The sequence below is a fragment of the Temnothorax nylanderi genome, unplaced genomic scaffold, assembly GCF_030848795.1.
Source record: "Temnothorax nylanderi isolate EJ_2023f unplaced genomic scaffold, tnyl_v1.0 TNYL_tig0865_pilon, whole genome shotgun sequence".
Lineage (NCBI taxonomy): Eukaryota > Metazoa > Arthropoda > Insecta > Hymenoptera > Formicidae > Temnothorax > Temnothorax nylanderi.
In genome coordinates this window covers 29575-39377 of record NW_027249927.1, presented here as the reverse complement: position 1 = coordinate 39377, position 9803 = coordinate 29575, and positions in this window count along the sequence as shown.

Genomic DNA, 9803 nt, shown 5'->3' with positions numbered 1-9803 from the left:
GTTATTTAAATTTAAAGGTTTTTTAGGTCGCTGAAAACTAATCTGATATTAAAGTTGATAAATTTCCACACAGCGGGATTATCAATTTTATATTTCAAATAGATAGTAGATACAGAAAATTTGAAATGTTGCTATATAGCAGATACGTAGCAATATGTATGAATCATGTACTAGATACATGTTTAATACCGATGAATGTCCACGTTTCGATATGTAATTACGTTACGTATCAGATACGTATATGACAATATATGACAATATCTATTTGATACGTCTTGAATACGCAAATTATGTATTTGATACGTATCTGTAATATTGCAAATACACGTTTAAAATGTACTGTGTAGATCATGTCCATACATTGGAGGAATAAAAAGTCTTAGTGGTGTAAGTCAAATTTTTTAAAATATTAACTTGTGTACATAGATGCAATTTATATATTGTATAGCTTGCATCTATGCACACGAGTAAATATTTTAAAAAATTTGACCACTAAGGCTTTTACCCTCCCGTACAACACCTTTCATTGCAAATATATATTAAATACGTAACTATATTGCATTTTTATGGCATTTTATTTCATATCAAATATAATGTGTTAAATACGTAATTAATGCAATAGGTACGAAATATTCAATACGAAATTCAGTACGAAATATTCAATACAAAATACGTATGTAATACATAGAAAGTATACCGCACATATTATATAATGTATGAATGTATCAAACACGTAGTTGATACGTATTTAAGAAAATGTAATAAGATGGCGTGCCGTAGTAGCGTTACTAAGCTCAAAAAATCGTTAAATGGACAGTTTTTTGGTCACGTAATCGCAGTATTATCTGAGTGTAGGACAATAAACACATTTAAATTATATAGTGAAAAATAATTTACATTAAATAGTGAGTGAAAGGTAAGTTCTCATTTTGTAATAGATTTGAATTTCTATACAATTGTATGTAATTGCTGTACAATTAATGTACATTTGATTGTGTTATTTTTATAGGTTAGGTACATAATAATAATAAATCATTTTTGCAATATCATGGAAAAAGGAAGTAACCGTGATATTTCTTCGAGGCATAATAGACGATTAACACAAGAAAAAACTGAAGATGATTATTTGTTGCTAGAATTGTCAAGCAGTGGTGTGACTGATTTTGAACTATAGACCGAACGTATAAAAGAATGCCGAATTGAAAATGAAAATGATCAATTACTAGTTTCTACATCATTTCTCAGTATAATGATCAGATTTACATCAATCAGTTTTTATAATTATACAGGGTGTTTTCTAAGTAGTAACCCAGACAGCACAAAGATGTCTAAAAGATGACTAAAAGATGACAAATTTTCGGCTTAGATGTCTTTTCGTTAGAGCTTAAAGTCGACTGAAAGATGACTAAAAGATGACTTATGTCCCACTAAATGTTGTCTTATAGCCAAAACTTATAAGATGACTAAAAGACATCCGATATTAGACATCTTTTAGTCGTCTTTTAAAATAATATTGTGTGTGGACATGTTTTCGTTCTTTATATTTTATATTTTATATCAATCAATCAATCATCTTTATTTCACTCCCCTTCCGGGGTTGGAAAGGCGTTTTTTTTTCTGGAAAAACGTTCCCAAAAACATTTACAATTATACATTCATTAATCACATACATTTCATATGGCGTTTTCCAGGGACGTACCCAACCCTTTACATATATACTCGCGACCCAATTATACTTTCATTATACCCATGACCCAAGCGACCTAACATCATATTTCCACATCATTCTGCCTCCTTCCTTCCTGGCGGGCCTCTTCGCTTTTGTCCGGCTCTCCCCCACCTTGCGTTCGGCGCCTTCCTTCCTTCTTTCACTGTCCTTACTTACATTTTTTCCTATCATCCTCCTCCTCGTCCGACTACATCAACAGACTCTCCTCCATCTTTTTCGTAATCTCGTCCTCCTCAGTCCTTTTCCATCTCCCGCCTTCCTCCTCTCTCCTTTCTTTCTCCTTTCTTTCTCTTACCCTCGTCTCCACAGATTTATCCTCGTCCATTTTCACCCTCAATCTACTCCCTTCCTTTCTCCTTGCCTCCAAAACCTTCCACTTATCCTCCTCGCTCCCCATCCTTACTAACATCGTCATCCATTCTCCTCTCTGTCCTATCACACTTACCTCTTTTACCTCCACTTTCACCTTTAATCCATCCGTAAACAGTTCCTTCACCTTCTCCCAATTTGATTCCTCTCCTCCCCATCTTTCTTTCTCAATCCTTATTATCACATTCTTCCTTCTCTTCTCCGCCCACCATTTCCTCTTACCAATCTTACCCTTACTCTCTTTATTATCATTCCTCTTCCTTTTGCCCCCCCCCCTCTGTTCCATTTTGTCCACCTTTCCTTTCAATCTCTCTACCTCCTCCTTCATCTCCTCCTCTCTTCTTTTACATTCCTCCTTAACTTCTTTTATCATCTTCCATACTTTCTCTTCCACTATCTTTTCCACCGCCCCCTTCTCTATTATTATCTTCCCTTCCATCTTTCTTTGGTTATCTGTAACATGCCCATATAATTACTTTCCTCTACCGCCGTAGAGTTAGCAGACAAATTGAATATTTTTCAATTATTCTTTTTCATATAATTTGGGAATCATTTAGGAAAATTGGGAAATTTAGGAAAATTGTTTAAACATTTGGGTAATAACATTTTTCTGTTATTAACAAAATTTTATCGAGCGTCAAGTTAGCAGATAGCGACTATGTTTTATGTTTACTATAAATGGAATCGATTGGAAAACATTTGGGGATGACATCTTTATTGTAATTTTTATTTGGGAAAAGTCGCTTTTTTATAATTTAAATAAATGTTTGTATTAAAAACAAAAATAAAAAATGCCTTAGGTCTTATACACCTTCATATTATTTCCCATGTAGCACATATTAGTTTCATATACGTTTTTCGAACGTATACATATATAGTTTCATAACCGTAAAGAACCATTAAGAAACGTTTGAACAAAAATGTTTTTAAAACCATGATTTAAGAAACGCATTTTTTACGTTTCTACAGTTAACAAAAATACCTATTTGTTAAATTTTTTCTTTCAAAATTATAATTTGCTTTATCTATATACATAATAGCTTTAATAGCCTTTTTTAAAACATTTAAATTTATATTGCACTAATTATTGCACAAAATAAATCATTTTATCCGTGCACATATATCCACTTATTTACTTAAATTAATTTTGTCCTACCGGTCTTAATCTATTTCTCATCGGATAAATCTGAGCTTAGAAAACTACCAATAGTTGCAAAATAAACGTTTTGCTGAACGTGGCAATTGAAAGAACATTTATACGTGTGTTTCGTTTTGAAGAACTTCCTGAACTGGTGCACATCAGTATTGCACGAATGTGCACCAGGACACGGATTCTCTAACTCCTTAACGACAATTTCGATATCAAAAATTTTATTTTGACCATTTTTTCAAAAAATCGCTCTGTAGCAGCTTGAAGGCGATGCTGCTGATTACGAATATCATAGTTAAAGTGCGATTTTCTCATTATTTTGGCCGTAATACGGATTTTACGATTCTAGTAATAAATGGCTCCTGTCGACCCTTAAGGTGATGCTGGAGCCGTCTGTATGACCGACAAAATTACCATTTTCTATGTTATCGACTATATCTGTCCTTGTATAGACAAAGATATAGACAAGGATAGCACGCTACATTGCACGCACACATACGCACGATGCACACCGACATCATACTTTTATATTACGCTTCCAAATCTTGATTTGAGGGGTTTATCGATGATTTTCTTGTTGTGCAATTCAGGGAAGCTTGTTTTCGCGTTCGTATCAATGATATATCTCTTATATGAAACACATCTTGTGATGAGCTGACAGCTCGCCGCAACTCGAGACGCCATATTAGGATAAAAGTAGATAAAGAAATCTGTACTTCCGTAATTTTTTCTCGTTTTCTATGTAAAATCGAAGTTTCCCTGAATCATTGATGTATGTATTGCAATTCTGAAAAAGGAATTTTAATTCTGTCAAATTAATACGACGCTACGTGACGGCAAAAATGCCGGTAAAACAGACGACTCCAGCATCACCTTAAGGAGTTAGAGAATCCCCGTGCTGTTCAGGAATTTCTTCAAAAAAGAATAGACGTCATAGATGGTATCATGCATAAAGCTTCTAGAACATTCTCACGCATATCTCAAAGGCGTCATAAACACGTTCAAAAGACGTGAAAAGTAGGAATTTTAAATGTCTTTATCTAAAATGTTTTTATCATTAAAATAAAACGTTTCTATAATAATTTTTTAAACGTTATTTTATCGGAAAAGAAACGTTCCATCGAACGTTTTTCGAATGGACATTTTTACTCATGAGAAACGTTTCTAGAAATCGGTTATAAAACGTTTCGGAAAAACGCTCATAAAACATTTCTGAAACGTGTATGCATGTGCTACCTAGGTTATATTATCAACAGTGTGTATATCTATGTATACAGATTAAACATGAAACAGCTTTTTTGCATAAAAAATATAATAAAATTCATTATTCTGATAATAATTATAATAATAATTATTATTATTACAATAAAAGAGAATATAGTTTTAATTTAAATATTTACTAAAATACGGAGGTGTGGGAATCATTATTGTGTTTAATAATAAAAATATTTATTATTCTGATATTAATAATAATAATAATAATAATAATAATAATCACATTAGGGGAGACCGGGGCTAAAAAGTCTACGGGGTAAATACGTCTAATCAAATATCTCGGAACCTGTATATTGTGCAAACTCGCTATTAACATTGTAAACGCTGCTTATGGTACCCATGTGACCAACGGAGTTTCGGCAGGTTACCTGCCGTGTTATGATTTTTACGACGGCAAACGTGTTTTTGTGGTGAAAAGTGAAATTTTCTGCGCGTGGAAATTTTGTAATATCTGCAATAATATTTGCTCTCCAAATCTCGAGGTACGTGATTACAAATGCATGCTGATTATAAAGAGTAATGCATGCTGAACACGAATCCAGCGTAGATATTTAATATTTCATGGGCGATTAAACCTGAAACTGATTTACCCCAGGGGGTAGACTGTTTAACCCCGGCATTTTTGAGATTTTAATTTTTCCACCGTTGTCGTTTTTGCTCTATACCGGTTAAACAAAGCGACGTAGACAAAAATTTCCTATATAAATTTTGTAGCTAAAGGTTCACTCTTTACAGTGGTATACCACATTTAACTACAATTATTTATTTTGTTGTTAAAAATCGGCACCGAAAAAAAACGGACTGTTTAGCCCCGGTCTCCCCTATAGTTAAATTAACTACTACTAATTAACTACTATTAATTATTTTTTCTATTTAGGATCATACAAATTTGCAATAACGTTTTCTCTTTTTCGAGTGATACAAATTTGATTGCACTAAAAGCAATTAATGACATCATAAACTCTGTGCTGGATTACTATAGACTTCAAATAAATTAAGCACTTGATTGATTAAATTAGGGCAACGAATCTTGTGCTTTAAAGCTAAAATAACGTTGAACAGGATAAATTTTATAATATTTACATCATTCAAAATCCATTTTCGGTTGAACATGTGTTTTCCATAAAGCGCTATCACTTGAAAACACTGAGCGAAGTAAAGATAAAAATTAATTCTTATATATAGGATAAATTAATTCGAATGCGTTCCTTTTATCAACATAGTTTTACTCGCTGCTCCTCCGAAAAATATGTAATTTTCACACTACTGCCAATAATGGACTGTTCTTTTTCGCTGCAGCAATAAGTTAACTTGTTGCACTAGTGCAGAAATGCAGCGAAAAAGAACAGAGACCTAAATTTATTTTTATTTTTATTTTTAATACAAAGATTTATTTAAATTACAAAAAAGCGACTTTTCCCAAATAAAAATTACAATGAAGATGTCATCCCCAAATGATTTCCAATCAATTCCATTCATAGTAAACATTAAACATAATCGCTATCTGCTAACTTGACGCTCGATAAAATTTGGTTAATAACAGAAAAATATTATTACCCAAATGTTTAAACAATTTTCCTAAACTTCTCTAAATGATTTTCAAATTATATGAAAAAGAATAATTTAAAAAATATTCAATTTGTCTGCTAACTCTACGGCGGTCTTTCCTCTCCCTTACTCTGCTTTCTCTCCCGCCCCCCTCTCTTTCTCTCTGACTTATCACGCTTATTTCTTTCACCTCTACCTTTACCTTTGATCCTTCCGCAAACGATTCTTTCAATAATCACCGCTTACCTTTCTACTACCGTTCTCTCCGTCTCACAGTTCGCCCGCTCTACTACCACCACGTGCGTTTCTTACATGTTCACCTCGCTCTATTGATCCCTTCCTTCGATCTCTCGATCTCGCCGCTTATCCGTCGACACACGTTGCGAAGACGCGTGTTGCGCATCCGCCCCATTTCCCTCTGCCGCTCTCGCCTCTTGTGCCATCTCCTCCGTCGCCAAAGCTCACCGTCAACTTAACCTCTCTCTCGGGCCTCCTCATCTCCAACAGATTTCCGCCGTCCAGCTATATTTTCCACCTCATCTCCATTTACTCCACCTCCTTTCGGCTTCCTTCACGCCTACCTTGCTTCCTCCACCTTCCCCCTCCCCCATATCACCTTTTTCCGGTACTCTTTTCCTCCCTTTCCACGCTCCACCTGTTCCCCCGCCGAGGGCCACGGGGGATCTTTCCGTTTGTGTATTTATATATTTGCCAATTGAGTCGTAATAAAACTCTTTATCATCGTAAATTATTTATATTTAACCAATTAATAATTTTTAAAATAAAAAATTTACCTGAGACTAATTATTTATTTATTATTGAAAAAATTAATAATTATTTTCTACTAATTATTAATTTTCAAATAAGTAGTAATTTATTTTTGAGAAGTTATCAATTATTTTAATAATAAAGAATTTATTTTTACTAATTACCAATTTGCAAAAGAAATTATATCATTTTCATCTAAATACTAACTTTCACGAACTAGAATTTGTCTCTGACAAATTACGAATTTTTTAAGTAATTTGTAATTTACTTTTACCTAAATATTATTAATTTTTATGCAATTAGTAATTTTTTGTGACTAATTACTAATTTGCTAATTCAATAAAAATTTAATTTGTTGTTATTGCTAATTTTGTGAATAATTAAATAATAAAAAATAAAAATTCTTTTGCCGATCCCTGCTTAACACTATAGAACGCGTTGTTACGTGCGAAACCACAGTAAATGGTCTCGCACTGCAACGGAACGCACCCGAACCAATCAAAGTTTACGCGTGAGCACTGTGCCTTCGCTTCGGCACGCAAATATGATTAATTAAACAAATGATGTTTAGAGTGATTGCGATACTGTCATGACTCAGGTCTTCTGAATAGGAAACAATAAATATGAATTGTTAAAATAGTGAGCGCATGTTAATGATAATGTTGAGTAATAGTAGTATTGTTAGTATGGTAAAAGTATAAAATATTTTCAAAAGAGTTTAAAGGAACGTGGAAATAACTAGCGTATAATTAGATAAATTCGTTTATTGAGCGATCAATTCATAGTCTGGACCGGCACGCGACGCTCTCGAATAATCACGCGATTTTCCGAATAGTTTCACGTGATGATCTCGCGAATTCACGTGAACCCCGTAGTCCCTTACCCCGGGACGTCACCAAACGCGCAGTATATATACAGGCCCTACGAGACCGGGAGGAAGACATTCGATTGCTAGTCGTATTCGTATTCTCTTCATTTCGATATATTGAGAGCACCGCGAGCCGAGAAGAACTTAGCCGTGAACGCGTCGAAAGAACTTAGCCGTGAGCGCGTTGAATGAACTTAGCAGTGAGCGCGTTTATTTCCGAGAGCTGTGTCTCCTAGTCGCACGCGTCGTTCTGCTCATGCCCGGAATACGATCCTGTAATACAAGGAAGGAAAGTGAGGCCAGCAATAAATATCGGTTGCTCCGTGTGGCCTCTTCACCCGCGCAGAGTTGGCAAAGAGTACCTTAAAGTAAAATTTCATAATTAGTTAATTAAAAATAATAGTAATATTTTATACATTAATGTTGTTAAATTGTAAGTGTAAGAGTTAGAGTTCAGCGATAATTAAGTGGTTATATAGAGTGACGAACAAAAAAAAAAGGGAATAGTAGGGAAATAGTGAGACTTCTAGGCCGGGGTGCTCGAGGGGGGAGCGGGGCAGGGGGGACTCTAGCGCCGCGGTCCGGCCGAGGGGTCTGCGGGGGGGGGACCTGCGTTCCCAGCATAGGGTTCGCGGGGGGGGGGGGGGATCAGGCGAGCGCGTCGGGGCATGTTCGATAAACAAATGTCGCCTCGCGTCGATGTTCGGCCGATAGTATTTATAAACAGATGTCATTTCACACCTCAGATGCGAGCGAGCGCCTATGGCAGGCGGCTATAATTTATGACCTGCGACTAGCGTGACGCCGCGGTCCTTTTCACCTTTCTTCGTAGGAAGAGTTATCAAACGCGGGGAGGGGGGGGGGCATTAAATAATTAAATTAATTAAATTAAGTTATATTTTTTTTATAACCTAACTCAATTAATTTAATTATTTATAACCTATAAATTAATATAATTTTTTATAACCTAATTTAATTAATATAATTATTTATAACCTAATTTAATTAATATAATTATTTATAACATAATTTAATTAATATAATTATTTATAACCTAATTTAATTAATATAATTATTTATAACATAATTTAATTAATATAATAATTTAATTTAAAAAAAATTTGCATGACAAACTGTAGAGTTGAACGCAGAAAGAGATGGCGTCGAAAACCTTTTTTTTCTGGGTCTACGTTCAATAAATAAAAAATTAAATAGATTAATAAATAGATAAATTAAATAGATTAATAAATAGAAAATTAAAAAAATAAATTGATAAAATAAATAAATTAGATAGATTAATAAATAGATAAATTAAGTAGATTAATAAATAAAAAATTAAATAAAATAAAAAATAGATAAATAGAAAAATTAAATAGATAAATAAATAAATAAATAAATAAGTAAATAAATAAATAATGAATAAATGGTCTTCGATACCATAATTATAAAGCTCGCCTTTGTACTCATACCTGTGTGATGGTCCCCCTCGCCGCCGAGATTCCCTCGCCCCGCACCTCCTCGCCGTCGAGATTCCCTCACCCCACACCCCGCACCACAGAGCACCACATATTTATGCCAATATTTAATTTTAGAAATTACATCATTCATTCAGTCATAAAAAAATCCGTTTATTTAACTCTTTTTACATAATATTTCATACTTCATACGCGACGACCCGGCATTAATAAAATAGAAAGTTTCCAATCTGTTCGCGTAAAGATGTAAAACAAGTATACTTGGCGCGAAACACTGTCATGTCTCTTGACATAGTCAGACAAGACATTCCCCAGATATTAGACTCCAGATAGACACATGAGGATATTTTTCTTTCATCTGAGCAAAGAAGTCGCTATTGTGATCATGCATTACATGAATCGCTCTCAGTTTAGGATGCTGCTCGAAAATTGCGGAACTAGTTAACTGCCGCAAGTATACTTGTTTCACATCTTTACAGAGCGTCAGCTCGTTGATATCGTCATGATGATCCACCAAATTGACTTCTTCCAAGCGTTGACAGGAAGGAAACAATCTATGGAACAAATGTCTAGTGTAATCGTAGTTCTACTGTAACAAAAAACCACATACTATTACTATAC